We start from the raw sequence: 27,097 nt of genomic DNA on the forward strand, positions 1-27,097 counted from the left end.
TTCTAATCTACACACTATAGTTTCTCAAATCGATTAATAACTCCATGGATGATGGAGAACAACCCATCTTTGCTATGAAGTCTTTAGACAATATAGACATGAAGTTAACAGCAACTCTGGTATATAAATCCCAAGCCCTAAACCACTCCTACCAACTTAAGAAACATTGACACAGCAGCAAAGCTTTATCCATTTGTCCTTAACAGAAGTCCCACAACAACATCCAGGGTTCAGGAGAAAAATCACATGCAAACTGGGTCGGTACCATGAGGCATTCCTTCCTGCAACCCTGTCTGCTTTCCTTAGGCATAACACACCTACCTTGACTTTTGACCATCAATAGGTAAAACCAACAGCTATGTTCTGCCAACCTAGTTCAGGCTGTGTGATTGTGTCACCACGATGAGTTTATCTCATGATGATGAGAAAAATACCTGTAGACCATATTCAGTCTTTTGCCTCAGTGGGCTTCAAAGCTGCAATTATTGCTTCCTAGACAGAAGTCACTAAGAGAACTCTGGCTAAAACTACTTCCCTCCACAATATACCTACAGCCAATATGCAAGAGTCATTTTCCTATTTCTACCAACCCAGAAGAAAGAAGTGAGCACAGCAAACAAGCCTTCTTTGCTAACTGGATTTTGTTCAATTAGCTCTTTGTTAGTGTTCTTCTCTCCTAAAAAAAAAAAAAAAAAAAAAAAAAAAAAAGCATTTCCATTTCTTCTGAACAGTTGGTAACATCAACCCCCCTTGTAAATATTAACAACACACGCATTAAGGCAGATAGGTAAAGATGCCACAAACACCAGGCTCCAGCTTAACAGCATCATGAAATACAGTGGAATAAAGAACCTGCCACGGCATTGAGAACAATCTGCCATCAGTATCTTCTCCAGATTGAGACTGAATGCAGCAAGCAACTGCAGCCCTTGGAATCAGACTTCTTTTTATATTGCACTATGTGAGTCCTCCCCTCAGGGAGACTGCATCCAAGTTGGATCCAGCAAGGATCCTTCTGTTCCCTTCTTAGAGGCAAATGAGGGTCAGATGTCTCTTTAAAATACACTCTTCAGTGTATGAAATGAAAATCCAGCTTTCTCTGTGAAATCTTCATGAGCTGACCTGATGATGCTTCTTTCAGTGATGGAAACATTCTGAAGAAGCACCAAAGCACAGGGTTCCAGGCCCTTGGTTTTCCCAGGTACCATCAGGCACATGAAGGCAGAAGCAGGCACAATCATTTGAAACAGAACCATTAGAACCACCTGGAAGCATGTACACCAGGACTTGGGGATCTTGGGCAGAGTGTTCTAGTCCTGTGCCATGGCACCCACCCCCACCCACCCCCCCACCTCCTACACGGGTGCCTGAGCAGCATCTTGATCATTGGAGGCACTTCACGTAGGCAGTCTGGCAAGTCACAGATGTCACTTTTAAGTAACACAGACATTATTCACAGCCAGTCACTGCTTGCTATCTACAGATAACTGATTGCATTCAGACCAGATTGGAAACAAGGTTGGCTAAAAAAGAAAAAAAAAAAAAAAGAGAAAAAAAAAGAGCCAGACAATCTGTTCTCTCAGAGCTCCTGCCATTCCTGCATGCAGAAAGTGGGAAAGACTTCGACAGCCAGAACCCACACTTTTGCACAATAGCTGCTCCAAGTCAAAAATACAGCGAGATAATGCATTAACTAGCCAAGTGCTGTAGAAAACTCAGCAACTAGAGTTTGAGTATGCTTTTCACTGCAGCTGGAGAATCTGACAACTTTATTTTCCAGTCCTTGCTTGCTCTGTACTTGTGTAACCATCTTTTCAAATATCCAGACATCCTGCATGCTAGAAGAGAGCAAGTAAAAATTCTACTGGCCACGTGAAGATGCCTGTTTTGCATTATTTAATTGCATGAATAAATCTGGTGCTTTTTTTCCCTTCTGTTTAAGACTTGTATTTACAAGAGTACACAGAAAAAATTAAACACAATAAGAACAGCACAGATCACCCGTAATACCGAGTTTCGACATCAGTTCATCATCACTTAACTACAGGCATCACCTCAAATGAACTGATTTCTACACCTATTATAGTCTTGGCTTCTTTGCTAAAGCATGGTGTGGCATTATTACACAGCTGCAATCAGGATCTCCCTTCCCTAGGAGCAAGACATAATGAAGTAACAGTTGTTGGCAAGTACTTCATAGCCATAACTTGTCTAGATCAAGTTTAATTTCTGTTTAGTTCAAATATTTATGAAGTTTGTTATCACTAGTTTTTGGGGCTCATAACAATATATTGTGATCAAGAAGTTTGCTCTCTGCAAGAATATACTAATAGTTTTAAAATGTAATTGTGTTCACAGTATTTAAAACCACACTGAACTTACTGTATGTTTTTTTGATAACCAATAGACTACAAAGCTGTGAGTCTAAAAAAATGTTTTATGTGGGTATCTTAAAAAATCTAAGTTCCTGTCAAGAGCAACAGCTTTTAAACAATGCCCCAACACTTCCCTTTATTGGGGAACTCACCTCCTTCAATCCCAAAACCTAGTATTTAGTACAGCTGAATGAGGAAGCAACACAACTTGACACTGCACATCCCTACAAGCCTTCATATGAGGCCCCTGGAATCCTCATGAAGAGCACAGAAGTAGACACAGAGTATGCATGCATTAAACTTTTTATTTAAGCTTTCTTGTTTTTCTACTTTTGTATACCTGATATATATGATAAGATGTTTATAAACACCAGACCTGAGTTTGCATGTGTGAGTACAATACTGATCAAGTTATCAAACTAAGGGACAGAACACAGAGGAGATATTTACAAAAGCAGATGGCACAAGCACAGTGAAGAGACTAATTTCAACATTTATGATCTAGCAAGTTCCAGCAATTTTTAGAGTCTTCTTGTAAAGCATTCCTAAATCTCTTGCCACTGTCTCTATGTGAATCAAGAGCAATACAACACAAACGTGAGACTCAAAGCCAGACTCTCTTCCTTTGGAAAATGTAAACTCCAGTGCCTGAGTCTTTTCCTGGCACTTAAAAAAACCAAACCAAAACCAAACCAAAAACTCACAGAAAACAAGACAAACAGCAACACCACCCCAAATAAACCCCTAAACCTTGCAAACCAAAAGAAGTTGCAGTACCCTAGAAAAAGACTCTGAAGACTATGACCCAGACAGAGCATAGACTCCATACAAAATATTTTGTTGAATTTTTTTAAATTGGAATTAATTCCATCTCGCTGTCTATCACGCATTAAAAAACAGGACCTAGGGACAAAAGTTCTCAGATTTTATCTACAGGAAAAATGTTAAAAAGTACATCTGTCATCTACGAGACTTCAGCTTCAATAATTACTTCCTTCACACTAGACCTAAAAGATCTGAGGACACACTGCTGTTTTTTGTTCCCAAGGCATGTACTCCTCACCTATCATTTGGGTTTAGAGCCATCTTTATCCAAGGTTTAGACTGAAGATTCTCCTGAAGAGGCTGCGACTTCCCTAACCCAACCTGCACTTCCCCCTCTCCACTGGAGAGGGGCAGTAAGGTTTGGCAAAGAGGCCAGAGGTGACAGCCATACTGATGCAGAGAAGGTAGGCAAAAGGTTCCAACCCTTAATTATCTCTGCACCTCCAGGAACACAAGCCATGAACAGTAGCATCCTAACTATTTTAGCACATGCCAATATCTCCCAGGACCATCTCTTTCATGACTAGGAAAGTCATAAAAGTGAGCCAAGGAAAAAGGGTTGGAAGAGAGAAGCAGAGTGTACCTAGAGAACAAGACACAGCAAGGCACACAAGAACCAGATAAGGGAGGCCTTTTAATAGACAATAAACCCATTCATGTGTGGGATGCTGCAGAGAGTCTGCCTTCCTCCTCTGTGCTGACCACACACAGCCTCCTTATGCCAGCTCCACTGGCACTCAGCTGCTTGCATGGTGGAACTGTGCAGGAATTTAAACAAGCAGAAAGCTAACTCTGCCAAAAGAAAAAGAGAAAAAAAAGTGAAATTTACAATTGATTTGATTCTTTAAACCAGTTCACCGTGAGGTCAGACAAGCAGCAATGCCACTGAAAGGGGAAAGACAGATCACAGCAGCACTTATCTAAATAGTGCTCTAAACCAGTGGAAACAGACCCCCTAAGAGCACCTTTCCTTTTGCTTCTCTCAAACCAGTATCATTGTGCCTATGCCAACTGATTTCACTTTCACATTTGGGATGACATTAAATCTTTTTCTTCTTTTGCATTTGCACACTGGGGCAGGGGAGGAGGAAGACACAAAGATGAATTAACCATAGGTAGGAATTAACTGTATTAGCAAAAAGTACCAGAGTTTTAAAGTATAATATATGAACTCCTATGGCCAAAATACCTGAATACTCACTCTACACAAACAAAATGGAGAACTTATTATCAACTTAGAGAAAGAATTAAAAAAACTTTTACTTACCAGGTAATCTGACTGAACAGCACCAGACTCACCTGCTGGACAGTAACACACACAAAACCCCCGATGTGTTTCCTTCAGAGGTTGGATTTGAGCATCAGTGCAGTAGACTGGAATTCCTTTGAAGGATGTGTTTTCCCTGTGTGGCCAACATGCCACCAGCACTCTCTGGCAATAGACATGTCATGCTTAGATACCCCAAACACTTCTCTGACCACCCTCAGGTGCCCAGAAGAGCCACAGAAACCAAAGGGCAGTTTCTATTATAATCCCCACCTGAACCTGATTTCCACTAATCTGCTGTAGATACCTTCAGGCACCTGGAATTTCAGAGTTGTTGTTTGAAGCATAGCTGTGATTTATTAAACTTCCCTTTTACCACCAAATTACTTGGGAGGAATCCACACTCATAAAAAATTTGTCTGAAAGGCTGTGAACATGCACCTTCAGCTGCTTGCACGGGAGCATGATCCAGGTATGTTAATATAAAACCAAAACAAACTCTGTGGTTGAAGTGAAGCTGCAAGATTTCTACCCATTCAGAATGACTGGTTTCTCAACCTTATTTCATACCATGCAGATTTAGGAGATTACAATCTTTATTGCCTTTTGTTTATATTTTCCTCTGGAAGTACTTTAGGCTGACACACATAAGCAGTTGTTTCTGAAGACTTTCCTGGTATTGTAACCTTTTGAGGACAAATCCCTGACCATTCACGGGCTATGAATGTGGGTATGAATATGGGTATGAATATGGGTAGGGTCTGCTGTCCCACAGCAGACTGGCCTAGCTGCCTTAGCATGACAGCTGTTGTCCTTTGCTTATGGCATGTCTCTAAAAAGCTACATGAGGCCTGTATTTCATTCATATGGCTTCTAAATGAATACTTTAGAAGCCATTTTCAAAAGATAACCAACACAGAGCCTAACTGAATCTTGATCATCTCCTAACACCTCTGAAAGATACTGTTACTCAAGTGCCACTTAGCAATGCACCCAAGCCACATAGGTCAGCATAACCTTTGTAATGGATCATGATACACCCTCTGCACCCTCAAAGAACAACTGCACACACAAGGGAAGTTGGATTTTTCTATGATCTCCATTTTTCCAGTGAGAACACATTATTTACCAGGGATATTCTAATGGATGAAGTTACAATGTGTAGAAACACTGGCTTATTTACTGTAAGACCTGCTGCACCCTGAATAAATCTAAATGCTCAGAGTGGTCTGAATTCAGTTGACCCTGCTTTAAAAGGTGAGATCAAGTGACCTTCTGAATTTGTTCCCAACCAGAATGATTTTACAAAAGCACCTGTATTTTCTCCTTTGAGGAACACAGTCAGTCAGTATGTCAGCTCTCACACAGGATTTTTGCTGGGTTTGACCTGACACAAATAAGAGTAATTGATAAAGTAAGCCTAAACTCCTCAAACTTCCAGTGATTCATAGGTGTCATCAAACTCCCTCACAGTGCTTCAGTTTGGTGAGAAAACACTTGAAGTGCTGCAGAGCTGCTGTCCTCCAGTAAAATGAATATGTAACATTTTGAGCATGGTGGCCATTGTATTTCCCTTTTGAAATCAAACTACAGGAGAGGTATACAAGTACTGCTCATACAATAACTTTGTTTCCTAATTAAGTTATCCTTTGAAGTGTGCCACTCCCACTCAGGTCACAGCTCTGCTGCCATTTCATTACCAGCTGTACTGGGTCACTATAAGCTTGTTTCTATTCAAATGAAAGGAGGAACTGCTTCAAAAGTCACCTTATCTATAGTGTAATTAAATTTCTCTGTCTCTCCAAATTCCCAATTCTTTACCCTCTTGCATCTTTTCTGTGACTCTCTGAGTACCATTTTGCTGCTGTGATCACCACTGTAACCATCAAGGATTGAAGTCCTGGAGCAGGAGAAGAGTAGACTCAAGTCTGGACCAAGTTAACCAGTACCAGGAAAGAATTTATGCAGTATTTTCCATGGAAGTGAGAGTAACCTTCATTTTCTAAATGTCCTGAAAGACTCTACTGATAAAAAAAAAAAGACTACTGAAAAAAACCACATGCACACCTGAAATTCTTCAATTCTTTGATAGATGCCTTTTTTTTAAAGTACAGATGGAAAAATGTGCTTTTGGTGGAATAAACACAATCTTGTGGAAATCTGCCAAAGTAATAAAAACTTGCCAGATGTCACTCTATCCCAGTACTTTGAGGCACTCCATAGCAACAGTGCAGCAACATTTTATGGAATAAGCCAAAAGTAAGTCAGATGAAGAGATGTCACTAAAGCATAATCTATAAATTGAGTACAAACACTCCAAGAAAAACAATGTGTTTTTTTTTAAGTAACATTTTTTTGCCTTTGTTAGGGTACAGATCTTTGATTAAAGATGGATTTGGTCTTCTTTGGTCTTCTCCAGAGGGGGGAAGCTTCCGAAGATGTCAATAGTTGTTCAAAGTTGTTAAGTCTAATTATTTTATATAAGGTTAATTTGCTCAAGAGTTGCCTTCATGAAACATCACCTTAGAAATGATTGAATATGAGCTGGAAATGCTACAGAAGATGGTATTTTTCAGTGGTTTTAGATCTTCATTTTGCTCTATGAGCTATGTTCCTCAGTGGTACCACATGATTCTGTGAAGCATCTTGTCAGGTGCTGCCCTGATATGGTGGCTGTACAAAAGAAGCTCATAAACTCAGCCCAAACGAACTCAGTCTATTAAAAGCAAAACAAAAAAGTCAGCCAGTGGCACCAGAGCTATACATTCTATAGAAAGGGACAGATGGTTTAGGTTTTCATTAAAAATGGTTTTATGAAGCAAAAGGGTGCTGTGTGGAGACAGCAATCAACAATAGTCAGTTATGTAATGTCAGCCTTCCAATGAACTTACTTGAGCTTCAAAAAGAAACAATACCACCCTGTTCTTTTTCAATGCATTTTGTCTTCCTTCAAGAAGCATCTTTAAGTACAAGTTTCAGTAAAGGAAAGAGCTCTCTACCTTTTAAAGAGGCTTCTTAAGACTGAAAGACCACCAAGATGAGAATAATTTTTATTTATGGCATTAGGCTTTCCTTGAGCTAATAACCCTTCCAAATCTTAGCTTACTCTGGTCACAGCACAAACATTGAACTGTGGAATATCAACTGCAGACCGCTGCCTGTATTGTAAATTTTTTGTATTCTAGGACTACTCTTTACACGTTAGGGTGCAGACAGCACACTCTCCACTCAGAGGTAGAAGTGCTACCTAATTAATGAAAGCTTCCTAAAATTTACACTAGGAGACTTAAAAAGAAAAATCCCACATGATCACAGCCTGTCAGCTCCTGGGGGCATGTGTCATGCTTCCAGACATGATTTGAATGTGATAAGAAAAGAATTTTTAAAACACTAAAGATCACATACAGGAAGCAGCTTCAGGGTTATGCCTTATCAATCCAATCTGCTTCTAGCTTTGTAATTAATAAGAAATGGTCAGTCAGACAAAACATTCCCCCAGTACTTGCAGTAACACTTAGGTATTCTAAGTGCCAAATAAAAATATTAGTACTTTGAAATGGAAAGTGTATTTGCTCAGAAACCTTAGCCCTTATAAAAAAACTCAAAACAAATAAACCTGTTCAAAAAGGGCCAGTTCCATTCTTCTATTTGTCAGTCATGTTCATTACTGGTCAAAATTATTTCTAGCCATTTGTTGTTCATACCCTTTAATGTAAAATATGAGCAACTTTGATCCTTGAAGTCAGTTTCTTGAACAGGTTGCTCAAGACCATAATGCTCACAAGCATTATATGCTTTATCATTACAGACTGAATCCTGAAGTGCTCCAACTACTACTAAAATTCAAAGGACTGGCATCTGCAAATATGTTTTTAATATTTCCTCACATTGAAAAAAGTTTTATCACAAGTGATTTGAAGCATTTATGAAGCTGTGCATCATCTGAAGAAAAATGAATAATAATGGAATAATATTTAAAAATGTGTGGCTTGATTTTCTTTCTAAAAGCAGTACTGAGCACTTCTCTATGGCAATTTTGATACCCCATGATTACACAATAACATTAGCACCAGGGCTTCAACTTAGCACCATTGCTTCACTCCGAGAAAGCTGTCAGGTAAGAGACCTCCTCTTTTCCAGAAAAGCACAGAAGTTGACCATTTTCAGTTTTCAGTTGGTCATGGTGTTAATTTCTTTTTACTTACACTTTGCCTCTGGCTAGTAAGTACTTCCCAGACTGTGCTTATTTGTACGTATTCCACAGCAGTAAGTCCTGTCATTCAGAAACATACTTTTGAGAGTCTCTCATTACATGCTGAGTTTCAAAGTATTTTAATACCTCTATATGATGCTCAGCACCCCAGGTTTAACTCCCTTCCACCCAGTAGCCAAGCCACTACAAGCCTATATTCTTTTATCAGTCTAGAGGCAACTAGCAATATATTCTGTTCAAACCCAGAGCAACAATAGAAGAAACTTAAAGGGAGACTCAAGAATCATTTAATTTTTTCCCCCCAATATGAGAGAGGGGAACAGCATGTTCCCATCAGAAGCTTATTAGGAATAAGCAGGTATGAACTGATAAGCAGGTATGAACATTAGATATGGACTACCAGGACAAGACATACAATTAAAACCTCGCTTTTTGTGCACTCATAGTTTCTTAGGACAGAGAAGACAGTACCATCACATAGAAATAGCTGTATTTAGAGTATGCACATAAACTGGATACATTAGCAGCAAACAACTGGGAGGAAAGGACACGGAAGAGAAAGGCAGGAGGAGGACAGAAGGATTCCTTGAGGAGGCTAAAATGCTTCCACACACAAACAGCCCAGTTAAACACTGACCAATGGTCTGTGTGCCATGTGGGAGAATGTTAATTGTTTACAGGTACTCAGGGCTGTAGACTTGGATGAATACCAGGAAGCAGCAGTGAGAAAGTCCATTGTGCAATTAAGCCTGGATAGCAATCGCTAAGGGAGGCACTTTGATTTAAGCCCATCCTGCTAGTTCCTAACCTGATTATTTACCACTGAGGGTTTCCTTTCCCAAGACTGAATTCAAGGAACAAAAAGCTGTCCCTGAAAAAAGACTGTTTTCTTTCTCTTGTGGGAAGAAGGGTACAAAAGGAGACAGGTCTTGTTTGATGTAGCACTAACCAGTATTTGTAGAAGATAAAAAAAACCCCAAACCTTCTGGTCTATTTGGGCATGTCTTCAATGCCTGCCACTCAGGTGATTCACAATTAGGACCCCTGTTTTACAGCCACCTCAGAAAGTCTATAAAGCGAGTAACACTTTTCACTTTAACAGGATAATGCTTACAAGAATATTTCTAAAAACACAAAACATATGCCTAAAATACCCAGGAAACCATAATTTTACTTTTAAACAACATTTTTGTCAATTTGGGCAGATGCTTGAGTTCTGCAGTGCCAGCAATTTCTCCCCATTTCTTTCTTCACTTCTTGAATACTTAATATTTCACCTCGGTGTAACTGTTGTGCAGTTAGATGAGTTTAATCCAGGTGGAGGAGCCCACCATGCAGCCAGCCCAGTGCTCAGTACTCAAAGGCTTTAATCCACAAATCTGTCCCCAGCCTGCACTGCCTGTCCCCCTTTCTCATTTGCCAGGTGAGTCACATCTTTCTCTTATTTGATGCTCACTCTGCATCTGTGGAAAGAGACAAACACTGCTGGAAAAAACCAAAACACATGTGAAAGTGTTGGTAGCCTCCTGAGGTGCCCATTCCCTTTCCAAGGCTGTTAGCAGGAACCTAGGGCAGCCACACCCAGCATTCCCAGCAGGATTACTCCCCAGGCCTGAATTTAGCATCCCTATCCTTCCTTCCAAAGAGGAACCAACAGTGACCCCAAAGAGCCTCCTTCCAACTATTTGAAGTTAACAGTATGTGTAAAGGGACATGTGAATCCTTAAGCCAACTAAATGCATTTCTCCTTCAGTCCCAGGCAGGCCTATCTCACTCCCATACTTTCTGGACAGGCTCACTTCAGCAGGAAAGCTCCCCAGGAATGAGGGAGATAAGGAGTGCTCCATCGGCTATTCAGCAGAGCCCATTTCTTCCTCCCTCTGCTGTCTCCAGGCCTGGCTGAACTCGTTAGGGCAGCTTAGCAGGGGTCTGGAGACAGTACAACAGAGTGCTTAGGTTTATTCTGTTGTCTCCTTCTTGTTTGCAGAGCAGGCAGTGGGCTTCTGCCTCCATCTATGCTCTTGACCCACCACAACAGGCAACACAAATCCTCTTCCTGACAGAGGGTCTTCTGGGGAAGAGCAGCCTGGTGAGATAGCGCTGGCTCTCCAGGCATGGAGTACAAGAGCCTGCTGGGCTCCTGCTGCAGCCCTCCAGTCAGCCATGGCACCAGCCCAAGGCTGAAGACTTTGGCTTGGTTCCCTGGTTCTACCTGCAGAGTCACATCCATCTGCTTCCAACAGAAGAAATGAAGTGAGACGGCACCCCAAAAGATTTGGATCTAAACACATCTTTAAGCATACGGTCTGGGACCTCCAGGCTTGTTGATTTTTTCTTTGGTTTTCAATACAATTTTGGTCGGTGACAAATTAAGAGACAGACACAGCAAGCAGAACCGGGTAAAAAACAGTGAGTCCTGTGTTCTCCTGCACTGGCAGGGTGCCGTCTGTCCTTCAAACCCATTTATTTCACTCATTTCAAGGTGAATTATAACAACTTAAGGGAAAGAAACAAAATAAAAAGCACACTGTTTATTTTGTTCTCAGTGCCACAGCAAGCAAGTCTTGTAAACAACTCCCAAACTTCAAGCCCCACATGAAGTCAAGTGCCGCAAAGCCCACGTAAAAACCAAAACCAAACCAAAAAAACCAACCAACAACAACAACAAAAAAAACCCCAGAAACAAACCACACACACAAAAAAAACAGACCAAAAACCCAAAACAAACCCCACCAAACCCCACCAACCCAAAACCCACAAGCAATCTCGCTTTGCTTATAACACCGTCCCCTGCCAGCCCGCAGCTCTCCGCGGAGCTCTGCCCACAGCCCTGAGGCGTCACGGTACCGCCCGGCCCGGCGCCGGAGTACGGGTGCCATCTAGCGGGGACGAGTGGGGCCTCCGCCCGCCGCCGCCGCCGGTTCCCGCCGCCGGTTCCCGCCGCCGGTTCCCGCCGCCGGTTCCCGCCGCCGGTTCCCGCCGCCGGTTCCCGCCGCCGGTTCCGCAGCGGTGAGGCGGGGCGGGACGACCCCGGCTGAGGTGAGCGGGGAAACGAGGTCTCCGTCACCCATCAGGAGGTGGATTCAGAGCTGTCTGTAAGGCAGAGCTCGGGGTTGCGGTCTGCGGCGCTGGGTCCAGCTGGAGGCCGGTAGCTTACGGTGTTTCCCCGGGGGTCAGCTTGTGGGTCCGGTCCTGTTCGACGTATCAGTGACCTGGATGAAGGGACGGAGGTACCCTCCGCAAACTCGCTGATAGAAAGCTGGGAGGAGTGGCTGACAGACCAGAGGGCTGTGCTGCCATCCAGTGGGACCTGGACAGCACGGAGAGCTGCACAGACAGGAACCTGATGAAGTTCATGAATGGCAAGTGTAGGGTCCTGCATCTGGGGAGGAGTAACCCCATGCACCGGGACAGGCTAGGGGCTGACCTCTTGGAAAGCAGCTCTGCAGAGATGGACCTGAAGTCTTGGTGGACAAGAAGTTAACCATGAGCCAGGTATTTGCCCTCATGACCAAGACGGCCACTGGGCCTCCATTAAGAAGAGGGTGGCAAATAGGCTGAAGGAGGGCATCCTTCCCCTCTTCTCTGCCCTCGTGAGTACCCAGAGTACTGTGTCCAGTTCTGGACTCCCCAGTACATGACAGAAAACAGCAACTGAAAAGAGTCCAGCAGAGGGCTACAAAGATGATCAGGAGACTGAAACATCTCTCTTACGAGGAAAGGCTGAGACACCCAGGACTGATTAGTGGGACCTCATCAGTGCTTACAAATACCTAACGGTCTCGTGTCAAGACACGGCCAGGCTCTTTCCCGTAGTGCCCAGTGGCAGGATGAGGGGCATCAGGCACAAGCTGGAACACACAGGAATTTCCACCTGAGCATGACAAAAAGCTTCTTTGCTTTGAGGGTGACAGAGCACTGGAACAAGCTGCCCGGAGAGGTTATGGAGCCTTCTTCCCTGGGGACATTCAAAACTTGCCTGGACATGATCGTGTGCAAGCTGCACTAGGTGAACGTGCTTTAGTAGGGAGGTTGGACTAGATCTCCAGAGGTCCCTTCCAACCCCTAACACTCTGTGATTCCATCATTATTCATCAACCTTTTGTTCAGATATCCATTAAGCTGCCATCACAAGTCACATCAACTCCATGGCTGCAACTCCATCACACGTGATGAAGAGGTGAGAAGGAGATAAGTGCACATGGTGGGTTTTTTCACCAGTACCAGGAGAGTGACCAGTGCCCTAACACCACAGGCTGAGCTTCCTCTACCCCTCCAGACAACTAGTACATCGCCTGACATCTTGGAGTCTGGGTGTGGTCTTTCTGACCAGATTTGGCTGCCACACTCCCCATCACAACACCCTACCTACCTTTCCACCCTTCCCTGGAGCCACCAGCTGTAGGAGAGCCCAGGCAGGCAGTGTAACACTAGTCCGGTTTTCTTTGTAAAACAAGAAATGCAGTGAGAGATCAAGCCACATATCTTAGTATTTAAGTGAAAATGCCCAAGATTGTTATTAATTCTGCATATTTTTCATCTCCATAGTTTCAAGGTGACTATTCCCAAGCATGTCTCTGGCAGACAGCCAGCACAGCATGGACTTGAGATCCACCTTCTCAGGCAGGTACACACTACCATCCATGCTGGTAACACAACTTCCAGCATCAGCCCAACAGCTACAGAAACACTGCAGTCTGGTAGATGGTCTGTAAGCTTAAGTTCAGAAACATGAATTTAACCACAAGTCTGAAAAACCTCAGCCTTTTTTTCTGAAGTGTGTTTGGTGTGCATCTATTGTGTTTCTGCCACAGAATACACACACAAGCTCACATCTTCCAAGTTGTTTTTCTTAACAGCCATACTCATACCTGCAAACTGCGTGCATACTTTTGTCAGAAATTTAGAGAATTATTTTGCAATGTGTCCTTCTCACACTCATTTTGTTACATAAAGTATCACAGAACAAATTAATTTGTAGGTCAGGGCTGGAACTGTTTCCTGGGAAAGAAAAATTGAGGCTACCAGAATTCTAATTCTGTTACACAGTGTTACAAAATTGTCTTTAAACAGTAATTTTGGAAGGATGTTGAGAAATACATCATTTTTACCTTCCTTAAACAGGACACAAAGTCAGATAAAAAACTTAGACCCTGCTGACATTATTTAAAATGTTGCTTTACTCCCCTTCCACACACATATTTTTGCTCTTAACACATGAATATTCTTAAAGAGTTTTGAACACACTTTCTCACAGTGTACATTATGACGTGGACTTGGAACTGCAGAGAAGGATTGTTCAAGAGTAATCTGTTCCCACTCCTGATCCCACAAATTTTTGCTTACTGCCACAGAAGGCATGGCTGCCAAGCATCTGTCAGGGACCTCTTGTCCAAAAGCATTTATGTAAGAAAAAGCCAGCTTTTAAAGATGCCTGAAAGCAGCACATGGTGACCTGTTCAGTAGTCATAGTTTTTAGGATACCTACATACAAATAAAGACTGCAAGCAAATGGCTCTGGAATTATTAGAAGGACTGTGTGGACTTTATTGCCTCTTCCAAACCTGATTTGTGTCTTGCACAAGTGTTGCTCCAGCAGCTCTGTATTCTGTGGTGGCACGTCCTCAAAACTATCTATAAACAAGTTCAAGCTCTGGATCTCTAAATACATCTTCATTTCTTGAGGAGAAGTCTTACCTCACCAGTTTCCCAACAGGTGGAAAGCTACTGAAGGATCTTCAAAGACTTCAGTCACCAACCTTATTACATGGTATTGTCTTTGGTAGTTTTCAAGCACTGCAACTACTAAGAGCCAGAAGGATGCTCTTCTACTCCTTTAACTTTTTCAACAGAAGCTGCTTTGTCTGAGAACTGTTAAGGTGCTTCATAAAGGCTTCAGTCTTTCTTTAAGCTTGCTATATACACCAATTTGCATTAAAGTTTAATTTCCCCAGACATTCTCATACTCTGGCCACACACCCTTTTGTTTCTCTTGTATCCAAAGAGGACTTTTGCATACCAGACCTTATGCTTTGAAAAAGTTACCAGAAGTAGTTTCTCTTCCAGACATGCATTGCAACCTCCACAATAACAACTCTTAAAAGAACTGAAAAATGCTAAAATTATGCTATGACAGAAAGAGTCTCAAAGCCATCTGATTAAAAATGAGTAAAACCTGCCACCAGTAAGTCCACCTCCACATTTCTGTATTCAGAAGGCTGTAAATTCCCTATTCCACAGTAAGGACTGCTCTACCAGAACAAAACTGAGAACAGCTTATTTGACTGAAAAGCATACATATCCCAACACACATCCTTCTCTGCTCCCACCACTCCTTACATCAGCTATGAGCACTACTGCACATGATCACAGCAGTTCACAGCAGCAGTTGACACCACACCTTGGTTTCACCTCCATCATCATTCTACCTCACTGTTGGACAGCTGTACTTCAAGAAAGCCACAATTAAAGCTTCAACCAATTCACTATGATAAATCAGCTACCTAAAATACTTGATTTCTCCCACGATAAGTAATGCTATATCTAGCAGATTGTCTGCAGCACAGCAAGCTTCTGTGGCATCTTCTGTCCCTGATTGATACATAAGGCTGTCACATACCACCTAAGCAACCTCTTGACTTTTTTTTGGGGGGGTGTTGGAGAAAAGGTGAAAGAGAAAGCTGAAGGACCGAGTTTTGCAAGAAGCTAATCCTTGTAGGGTTTTCACTCTCATCAAAATGAAGTTGGAGATAAAGTAATTGATACAGTAAGCCTATCACATCCTTCAAGACTTACTTGTGGACACCTGTGATTTGCTAGTGAAGCAGGAAACAAATATTCAAGCAAGCCAATAGAACCACTCCAAGTTAGAATGCATTACAAGAGTCAACTATTTCATGTTATTTTTTTAAACTATAAAAAGAGGCAGTCAAAGCAACGTTTCAGTTAGGTAGAGAATGGTGCATTAATTTCAAAAACTAAATAGTGAGAAAGCTGGAGTCTGTTGCACTGGTTAATGAATGAGGTGACTGTTTTCAAAGATATCCACACATGTACAGATCATAGCTAGCATGAACAGTTTTTACAGCCCTGCTGTATAATCTCATTCAGTTATTTGACTACTGACGGTAATTAAGGACCATAATCCATTGCCAAAAAATAAACAAATGTGAGCAACTACCAAAACTTAGGCAATAGCAGAAATTGTGTGTGGATATTCCAGGTTTATTGGCAAGTACTTAGCTGTGCAGAGAAAATCTGAAGCTAAAGTTCTTGAGTACATACAAAACATAAGACTGTAGTCAAACACTTTGTAAGCGCAGGAAAAAACAACAATAACCAAGGAAGTTTTGTCTATGTAGAACTTGGAACTTGAGTCTGGATAATGAGGAACAAGATTCACAGATTAGAACTACTTATGCAACAGAAAGCCACAAGGAAAGTTTAAGTTGCATGGACAGAGCCAATCCACTCTCCTTCAGGATTTGCTCAGGAATACAGCTACACCCCAGACTTTTTGTAGGATCTGACCCTAGTAAGACAAGTACTTCACCATGCCTATTGCTTATTAGCTACCAAAATTCATGTAGTAGTACTGAGGTATTAAATCAAAGTAATGTGCATCATGTTGAGGGCTACTAGCTGTAATGTATTATATATGAAAATGAAACATTATGTACGAAGAGAGACAAGCATAGCAACAGATATCTACAAACTGAAGCCACAGTGGCACATTGAACAATTTTAGGTTAACCAGACTCACTTAAAAATAGAAACCAGAGACTGGGCTCTTCTCTCACCCCATTTTACATGTCTTTACTTCCATTGATTTCAAGTGGAGTTCTTCACAATTTATGCCATTGTGAGAGGAGAATCAAGCCTTGTGTGTTTGAAAGGAAACAGCAGACGTTTCCCACCAGAGTGCAAGGGGAGATTAAAAAAAAAAAAAGTATATGAACTGTGAAACCGATAGAGTACACAAGCAAAGAAGGCAGGCAAAGAGGCTCTAGCTGGGGGGCGGTGGGGGGAACTTGCAGCTTACCCAGGTTTCTTTTTTTTTGAAGACTGGGGATTGGTATTAAGTTGTCAGAAACCCAGTCATTAAACTGGCTTTAAAATAAAATTTTAGAAACAAATATTGTATTTTCTTTCCAACACACATAATTGATTTCTTTTTCTCCTACGGCTCTTCTGTAAAATGAGGAGCAGGCCATTTTCTTTGAGAAGGACACAGACTTTCCATTCTCAGAAACTGGGAAGTGGGAGGGAGGTCGACCATCTTCACCACAAGAAATGATGCCTAAGCAGCACTCACACCCAAGTTCTAACAGATAATCTTCCAAATGACATACTGCAATATTTTACAGTAGTTTGGAAGAGCAACACTTGTGATTAAAACTCAGGTCTGACAAGTATTAGGTGATTTATAGATGACAAAACCACTTCATGGTTTGGGTTTAGGGTACAACAGAAGCTACAGCTTTATGGTCTATTTTTTTAGATAGTAACATGTGGTTAGGAAGCTTCTCTTTCACTATGCCAGCCTGTACTGATTTGAGAACTTTGTTATAAACAAAAAGCAAGAAAACCTCCAAACTCAAACATATTCAAAAGATTTCTATGTCCCTGCTCAAGCTGTGTCAGCAAAACTAAGCAATAGTACAAAGGAAATAGCTTGAGTATTGTACAGAGGGAATGCAGAGATATTTCATTGGTTTATCAGGTTTATACACCATAGTAATGCAAGATTGAAGTAATTCATCCTCAGAGCCCAACACTGACAGAATATTTCTGTAATTGTCTGTTTGGAAATGCTTTTCCCTCACCTTCATTCATGTGCACAACCACTGGTGTAGCTCACATAATCATTTTTAAGTCTCCCTTTGCAGTCCAGTAGGAAGACATGCCAGTAGCTTCCTTTTAAAAACAAGATTACATTCTCTTCTCACAACTGGATTAAATATTGACTGGTTTAGTACATGACAAAGCATGTAGAAGGTAAATACACAGAATTACAGAAAGGAGGGTGATTTTTACCCCCAGAAAAAGTGTTGCATAATTGAAAATATATCTGCTGATTTTCATGAGATCTGTTCTTTCAAAGCATTCATCTCCTTTCAGAGGCCATGGGAAGATGGAAAGAGACCCAAGAGCAAACACGTATGTCCTTGAATAGCCAACTTGGACTGTTTTGGAGTTAATAATGTAGATGCTGAACACTGACATCAAAGTAAAGGAAAAAAAAAAAAAAGCACAAAATGCACACCTTAAATGAACAGGAGTCTGGTATCATCTCAGTTCCTAAAGTCCTCATTATATCAGTACTTTTTTTACAGAGTCAGCTCCAGGCTAATAGGTGAGAAAGGTTCATGAACAGCTACAGTACAATAAGAGACAGACAGGGAGATATTAAAAACTAATCTTAAGAGGTGGCAGAATCAGAACTAGGCAATAGAGCTCTGAGCATCAGGGGAAATTTTGCAAAGAAACCTGAAAAGCAATACATGTTCAGTAATGAAACAGATGCCTGATTGTCACTGTGGTCACTTCAGTTTAATCAAATACCTGCATTGCTCAAGTTCAATATATTAGCAGCTACTCTAAAACTGTAAGATCTGTTCTTGCATGAAATCAACTGCTTTATATAACTAGAAAATCATATATTGATAAAGAAATAGGCTATTAGCCTGGACCACTGAACTACAGCTTCACACCACCTGAAATTCCCAGCAAAGATTGTCCAAGATGATTGTCTGTGTAAAAGCTTGGGGGAATTATAAACAGCTAAATCATGTTCACTAGCCTACTGGGCAGCACATCCTTTGCTGCAAGCACCTCCATAGCTTTTGGCAGCTCTAACGTGTACACAACAGCAATACACATGGAGCCCTCTCACCATGTGGATGATCTCTCCAACTTGACCCTAGTACATGGCTCCCTCCTCCAGAGTCTCCTAAGGGGAGGCCAGTGTCCCACAAAAGGGGATCTAGCTGCAGAGAAGAGCTGTGTAACACAACTGCTTGCTTTTTTGAGCAGCTCACATTCCTTCTGAATAGTAGTGGTACCTCCTAGTAGATCCCTCCTGAAATCCAATCCTACTCTTAGCTGCTGAGAGAACAGAACAAAGCTGCACCCTGGCTAACAACACCCTTACCAGGCTGGAAGTTGCATACTTTTCTAGTACCTCAGTACAGATGAGAGCCTGATTTGCTTTCTACATGTTTGGCAGAGCTCAAAGACATTTGTTGGCTATTGGCCTGCCAAGCTGTTTAGGCTTATAAGTTCCTCTGCACTTGCTTTATACAATTAATTTTGTTAAACACAAACATATCCTCTGTGTGCCTTGTTCCATATGTACAGAACAAACTAGTTTCAGTCCTAGGATGAATAGAAGCTCAATATTTATCACACAGATCCACCATGCATTGCAAACAAGACTGAAAAAAGCCCTCTCACAATGAAGTTATCCATATGATCTTTCTGATGAGCAAAGCATGAGAACATGGTTCAAAGCTCTCAGAAAGCCATATGTATCCTTTTACAAAAGACATCTGCAACTCACCAGTGAGGTTCTAGACCTAGCATAATTCATTTAGCAGCCTGCATATATAGATGCAAATGCACTAGGTTCAGACATTTCTTCAATGCATTCATAAAATTAATTTAAAAGTATATAAATATTCACACTTTTGCACAGCCACCTCAGCATCTGAAGCTTTTAGTTTTCTACAAAAATAACAATTCCTGCAAGGAGGCTAAAATAAAAATATATTAGTTGTAATGTATGGAAACAAACACATGCAATTTCTTTACATAGACACTTTTGAACTTCTGGGTGATTAACGCTTGATTACAAAAAAGATCTTTAAAAAAAACCCATCTCCACTAATCATGCACTAATTTTTAACATACTTGAAAACAAGTCAGCTTTCACTGCGGTTAGACAAGTTAATCCACACTTGAAAGTGCAAGGTGTCTTTCAATTTGTGCCGTGGTTACTGTGCATTTGTGTTGCTACAGAAATGGGCCACGGGCAAGGGCAGTGTCCGACCAACTCATGTGCTCAGCAGGTTGAGCAGGAGTGCCCGGGTACCTGGCTGGAGCCTCTCGTGGAGCTACCACTATCTCTGTCACTGGAGCACTTTGCTAATGAAGAGATTAAGGGAGAGCAAAACGGGTAAAGCTGAACAATTACAGCATTTGTGTCAGAGCTGGTTTACATTGCCCTAATGAAGAGCATGGGAACATGGAAGAGATGTGTTTCGAGGAGCAGCACAGCAGTATCTAGATATGTTTATAAAGATTCACTTGCACAATTCCTGACATGTAAGTTTTTCTTTCCACTCTTTTTAAGACTGGTGGGAGAAGATTCAGCTTTCTGATGATTCCATAAGAGTAGACGTGGAGCTTTGGGAGATGATTTAGTGGTTACAGTGGTGTAGGACGAATGGTTGGACTTGATGGGCTTGAAGGTCCTTTCCAACCTTGATGATTCTACAGAAAAGGAGGATGCTAGAGTCCTACCACACGGGGTGATCTGAAGCCTATGTTGCTATATTCATATCATCATCTATGTTACTATTTTCTTTTCAAAGCACTCAAGCACCTTCAGACACAAAGATATTTGGAAAATGGAAGACTCCCTTTAAGGAAATGTAAGGTACTAGCAGCACTCAGCTTGAAAAATACCTGTAGGTTTTATTATAAGCATCACGATATTGGCATGCAGATTTTTAATCATGCTGGTTGTAATTATACAAATCAGTGATCAAATCCACTGAGAAGTCACTTCTCATACATACTACATTAACACAAACATTAGACATGGATTTAGGACTTTGCCAGAGAAGCTGAGTTCTGGAATCATGTCATGTTAAGACTGGGGCTACTTGATGCCAGATGAGAAGGCAACAAACTCAAAAAGTTGGTGATAAAAACAGAAATTATTTTAAGTAAAAGCAAATTAATCATATTTCAATGTTTGGATGGCATTTGGAAATGCTTTTTTGGCATGCAGCTGCTCCATGAAGCAAATATTGTGTGTAACATTTCAAAAGCATGGAATTGTTATTGAAGTCAAAAACTAATTGCAAGCTGTGGGATCTGTGCTTAGATATGAGTGGGAACAGAATAAAACTGTTAGAGATATAAACCTACAAACACAGTACTCTTATCACTTTATTGCTGGTTTAGTAGAACTAGAGAATGAGGGAGTAAGGGGTCAGGGGGGAGAAGGAGAATGGAGAGAAGCACACAAGGCAGAACAGCAAGAGCTATCAGGTGCTATAAATCAATGTTTCAAACACAAACCTTGGACAGGAGTACATGACTTTAGTACAGAACAACTGAAATAACACAGTTCCAGCTTTTGTTGATGTGTAATTCACTGGAAATAAAAGACCTGCCTGTGACACTGTCTACCCCAGGTTTACTAGCTAGCAAAACACTCTGAGCTTGATAGGTTCAAAATGATCTTGAAAAACAACACACCAATCTTATGGTTATGTTTAAGAACTTTTAAGGATTTAGCCTCCCAGGCAGAGTTCCAAGAAAAGGTAAACTATCAAAAAGTTGTCACTTATGGATATTTAAAAAATACTAAAAATGTTTGTATTGGCTCATACATCTTGTATCTTAGCACTTCACCTATTTTGTACATTTAAAAAAGATCTCCTTGCACAAGAACATGCTTGAGAAGTATTTGTCAGTTTGTGCTGAGAAGTTGCTTTCTCATTTCTTTGCCAAAAAAAGTATAATGTATTTAGTGCACAACATAAACAAGCAGAATTGAAAGAGGAAGAGTTACAGCAGACTGCTTGTTAAATTTCCTTCAGTAAATGGAAATATCCTTTGACAACGAACAACCATCTAAAGAGCTGTTTCTGTAAAAACCACGTAGTTTAGGCAAATTGTGATCTGACAGTCAATCTGGGTATTTCTGCCAGAAAGACCACAACTCCAGGGGCCTATTACTTGAAAATACATTTCTTCCCATCATTCTTCAGCCATACTGTGGGAGGGGAAAAGATGAACGATAGCTGTGTGCTATCCTTCCAAGCTGGTTCTTCCCATTATACAACTTCTAATCCAAACAATTTAAGCACACATGTAAAAGCTACTCATTTCTGTAAACATTTCCAGGAGCAGGACCCAAGCATGTATGGATTACACCAAGGATATACTAATGACTAGAGCTAACCCCAAGTTTACCTCTGTTTAAACAGCATAAGCAGAAACCAGTGCTGGCCAAACTGAAGCTTAAGCTTTAATATAGAGGGGTAAACTGAATATTGATATAAGCCACTTGGTCACTAGGCACCCATGTCTTAACCAAATATTCTTAATGTAATGTTATAACATACAATTTTCCCACAAAGGATGCTTTGGAAAATGAAAAAGTAATAAATAACATTTTTAAATGTAACATTTCAGAACATGATTTTATACCTCGACAGCAGGGTTCTCTTTACTTTAGGATAAGGTAATGATAGAAAACAGAAACAAAACCCAGATTGTTTGTTTGTTTTAAATGGACTTCACCACTGCACACACAATTAGCTCTGGAATGCACAAACCATAGCATCCAAGCAAACAGAGGATTTCAATTGAAGTGCAGGTCTGAGTCTGCTCTGTTACAAGCTGTCCATGGCAGCCGCTGACGATATATTATGCAAGATCTATATTACAAAGGGAAAGGACTTTCAGGCTAGGATACAAAGGCTGCAGCATTAGAAAGGGTCAAAGCAATCTGCAAAGACATAAGATGAACTAAAGCCATTTAAATTACTCTGTAAAATGTAGGCATTCATTAGCACAGAAAGTTTCACAGGAAAACAATGACAAAGTAAAAGCCATCTGATTTTCATATGCTAATTAATTAAATATGCCAAATGCATTTAATCTCTTACTATAACTATAGGGGGAGACAGACCAAACTCTTGAAGTTCTGAAAAGCCAGGTCATTAGTGTGCCAAGTCATTCTTCAGATCTCCTCCTTATACACAGATTTACATTCCCAACTTAATATATATGTAAGTAAAACCTGGCTTCCCCCTCCTACCAGCTTCATCTTCTTTGGAAGTCACTTGCTATCTTCTACTGTATTCTATATGCTTTATTAAATGTTAGAAAGAACTTGTTTGCTAAGGGGAAAAAAAAAAACCAAAACCACAACACAGAAGCTGTTTTGCCAATAGCCTGAGTTAAATGTCCAGGTCCACCTAGGACCTAGAATAAGCTAGCTGAAAATGAGATTAATAACATTCTTTCACATATGCATGAAAATCCACACATAGTTTGTAGTCTTTCACTTTTAAGTTCAGATGACATTTCTAGCCTTTTCTTGCCTTTCCAAACAAAAAAAGGATTCTGATGTTTATGTAAGCTGCTTCTTGCTTAATAAATCTTAAATTGAAACAGATTTTTTTTTTAAACAATTACCTTCTTCAGAGTTATCATACTACAGGATATTAGGAAAAACCAGACTCTCCTGTTGCTTTTACCCACATCTGACTCCAATCTTAATGGTTTAGCTATTAACCCTGTAAGGTCCCCACACACACACACACACACACCTTGCCCAGTTGATGTTAAAATTTTTATATGACTGATCTGGGCTTACTCATTACAAAACCTTTTGTTATACAGAAAGAGAGCAGCTCTGTGAACCTTGATTTACAGGACACAATTAACCGTGTTGTTGGCAGAACCGCACCAGCCCCAGCTCATCCGGGGCTCAGCAGTGTGAAATGAAAGAACCTGTCACTGCTCTTAAAGTAACTGCTCTCATTCTCCTCTCCTCTCCCCTTCTTTCCCTTCCAAGCGCACTCTGACCTCCTGACATTTTGGGACGAAAACCTGTCCACCGTGATATGTCTGTGCTTTACTAATACAGTACTGTAAATAACATTATTTCCTCCGAGAACTAGTAACTAGAGCTAAAGGGGAAGAAACATCCTGCTAGGAAATCTCAGTAGTCACTCGGAGTTTGCCACGCAAAACATGCAGTTTAAAAAAAAAAACTCAGTCACCAGCTAAACAACAAAAAACTGGGCACTTCACCGGCAGTAAGGCTAACCATTTATTTTTGCCACCTTCTAGGTTTCAGCTTGTAGGGAATATGCATTGTTAACCTTTAAATCCTCTGTATAAACATTTCTCAGAGGGTTTGTAAAATATCCCCCGCTGCGTTTCCTGGCTCTCCAGTTGATGGCATTTAGAAACACTGGTACCGAGGAGTCCTTTATTTTGCTTTCCTCGGCCACCCCGCTGGGGTACAATGACAGATTCCTATCCGAGGCCAGAGCCCCAAGCTCGGACCGAAACGAAGGCGCCCTGGACTCAGCCCAGCCCAGCCCAGCCCGGGCCGGGGATGATAAATGACGGCTGCCGGAGTTTGGAAACCCGCGGTGGGAATAAATATTCTGAGAGAAGGGGCTCAAGGAATGCCCATCGCCCTTCCAGAGGGAAGAAAAAAATAAATAAATACTTGGGCTAGGTCCGTGCTGCATCTCAGCCGCTGTCGAAGTGCTGTTTACCCCCCGGTAACACAACGCACTCGCAGCGGAAAGCCCGTAAGATGCCGCCGGGATGGCAGAGCGAGATCGACCCCCCTTACACCCCCCATCCCGGCACAGGGCAGGACGGCGCCCAGACGCGGACACTTCGCCGGGGATAAGGCAGAAGCTGCCTGGAAGAGGCCAGTTGTCACCCCACTGACAGGCAACAGCTGAGCTCCCGCATCTGGACCCTCATCCACATCGGCGCCCCCGGTCCGCCGCGCCTCTCGCCCCGCCGGGGGCGCCGAGCCGGCGCCGCACCATCCCCCCCGGGGCTCGACAGCACCGATGCCCCCCCACACACACTTTTCCGAGCCCCCAGTCCCCGTCCAACAACTCCGCGCAGGACGGCGCTGCTTCACCGGCGCTGACGGGGCTCGGTGCCCGGCTCCAGCGGCTCCTCACGGGCACGCCCCGGCGATGCAAACCCCGGGCGCGGCGCAGGACCCGGGATGCCGCAGAAAAGGCTCTGCGGCAGGCAGCGGCACGGTCCGGGCTGCAGACGGCGTCCCGCCGCGCCTCTGCGGGCTGCCCATCAGTCCTCCCTCTCCGGGGAGCGGCCACTTACCCTCCCCGCAGCGCGGCCGAACCACCACGACGTATTCCCGAGCGGCGGCGTTGGCGTCCGTCACATCGACAGCGAGGGGAAGCGGGTCCCCAGCTCTGCCCCGCGGAGTCAGCGCCGACAGCAGACACACATCTCCGGCAGCACCGCGGAGGGGACCGCCCGCAACCCACTCTGCGCCGGCACCTCCGCCGCCAGTGGCCGAGCCCTGCCGCCCGCTCCCCGCCCTAATGGGGCTCCACCGCCCCGCGCCCCCGACGGCGACACTAGCGTCCCGCCGCCCCCATTGGCTGCCGCCCCACGCACCCGCCAATCGCCGTCGGGACGGGGCGGCCGTGGCTCGGAAAACCCAGCGGGGCGGGGAGGGATGGGGAGGGGCGGGGTACCGGCATGGCCCCGCCCGACCCGGCCCGGCCGTCTGAGGCTGAGGGGACGCGGAGGGGGAGTGGTGGCGATTGCAGCTGACGGGGGCAGGGGAGAAGTGGTAAAAGACCCTTCCCTCCTCCCCAGTTTGGGAAGGCTGGGGAACGGGCGGAGGCTGGGAAGCGTTCCTCCGCCACTTCCCCCGGTCAGGCGGAGTGCTGAGGCCGATTGCTGGCTCTTCGCCGCCGGCTCCCGCCAAGGCAGCAAGAGAGGGAATGTTAATTAAAAACTTTTTCTGCTGATCTGTGCAGAGGTGGGCGATGGAGCCCCTCTGGCTGTGTTTGCAGCCCACGGTGTTGTCGGTGGCCTGCACGCACCCACGGATTGCACCTGGGGCACGGGGGGAAGGGGGAGTGAGAGAACGGCGTTGCCGGGCCATCCCCCTCCTCGACCCTCAGCATCGTCCCCCTGAGCTCGGCACTGGTGAGGCCACACCTCAGATAACTGTTCTCGTTTGGGCCTCACTGCAAGAAGGACACTGAGGCGCCGGAGTGTGTCCAGAGAAAGGCAACGAAGTTGGTGAAGTTTCTGGAGCACAAATGTTCTGAGGATCAGTCGGGGGAACTGGGGGTGTTTAGCCTGGGGAACAGGAGGCTGAGAGAAAACCTTGTCACTCTCTACACCTACCTGAAAGGAGGTTGTGGAGGTGGAAGTTGGTCTCTTCTTCCAAGTAACAAGCAATAGCACAAGATGAAATGACCTCAGGTTGGATACTGGGAAAAATTTATCTACTGAAAGGGTTGTCAGGCACTGGAAGAGGCTGCCCAGAGAAGTGGTGGAGTCACCATCCCTGGAGGTGTTTAAAAGATCTGTTAGATGTGGTGCTTCAGGACATTATTTAGTGGGTGGATTTGGGAGTGCTGGGTTAATGGCTTGACTTGATGATATTAAAGGTCTTTCCCAACCAAATGGACTCAATGGTTAACTGTTGCCATTGCCCCTCAACATCGGCCCTTGTCGTTCGCCCTCACCCTCACCCTCCTGTGTCTGTGGAGCCAGCAGTTTCCATTAGAAAAACTCCCTGAGAGGGCTGGCAGGGTTGGGCACTTCCCAAAGAAAAACAGCCCTGGTTTTAAGTTAAAGAAGTCAAACCAAAAGCAGTAGGCATTACAGGGTCTTTTTAAGCTTAATGTTATCTTTTTTTAACATAGATGCAAATTGGAGGGAGAGTTAATTTTACCAGAGTAGCTTCTAAGCAACCACAAACTCTGCCCGCTTGGTAAAACAAATGTTTTTGGAACCATGGAACCTTAATATAAAGCTGAAATTTGGTTTGTTGTCTGGCAGTGTCTCTCTTGATTTTCTAAAGAAGAATTATTTGATGTTAGGAAATGACAATTTTCCTTTCGTGTTTTGAAACACATTTGGGTTTTCCTGTGTTAGCTGTGAATTTGTTAACTGTAATCCAATTCAGTCAAAATCATCTTTCTCTATAAAGAAAAATAATAAAAAATGCAATACTCACAGGAAGCAACTTTAGAGTACAACCCTAGGCTACAGCTTTATTACAGGCAAGAATGTTAAACCTACTTACCACCTTAAAAGTTTCAGCAGCAATTCCAACCCTGGGTGCTCTGCTCTGCAGTTTCCTTGAAGCCTGGATATAATATCACCATTACATTGCTGAAAACTTCCTTTTAAACCTTCTCCAAGGCTGAAAGTAAACACTTTCAGATTGCATCTGCATGGAAGTTTTCAGAGAGGCACTTGTACAGACAGGTGAAACCTCATTTAAAGAAGTCTTCATCATTTTTTCCCATCAGAATGAATCTGGATGTCTTCTGTAATTTAAGAAAAAAACCATGAAGGATGAAGTAGAAATGTGAAAAAATGAATACATTCTAAAGGAAATAGGAAGAAAAGGCAAAGATG

General features: G+C 42.8%; 1 protein-coding gene across 1 annotated transcript in view; it reads right to left on the bottom strand.

The window, feature by feature from the left end:
• Nucleotides 1-25,144, bottom strand: part of PRICKLE1 (prickle planar cell polarity protein 1) — a 65,297-nt gene extending 40,153 nt beyond the window's left edge. The window contains exon 1 of the mRNA XM_030469092.1: nt 24,806-25,144. The gene's annotated coding sequence lies outside the window, so the exon portion shown is untranslated. The remainder of the gene's footprint in view (nt 1-24,805) is intronic.
• Between the last annotated feature and the right edge of the window lie 1,953 nt (nt 25,145-27,097).

Source organism: Calypte anna, chromosome 1, assembly GCF_003957555.1.
Source record: "Calypte anna isolate BGI_N300 chromosome 1, bCalAnn1_v1.p, whole genome shotgun sequence".
NCBI classification, from domain to species: domain Eukaryota; kingdom Metazoa; phylum Chordata; class Aves; order Apodiformes; family Trochilidae; genus Calypte; species Calypte anna.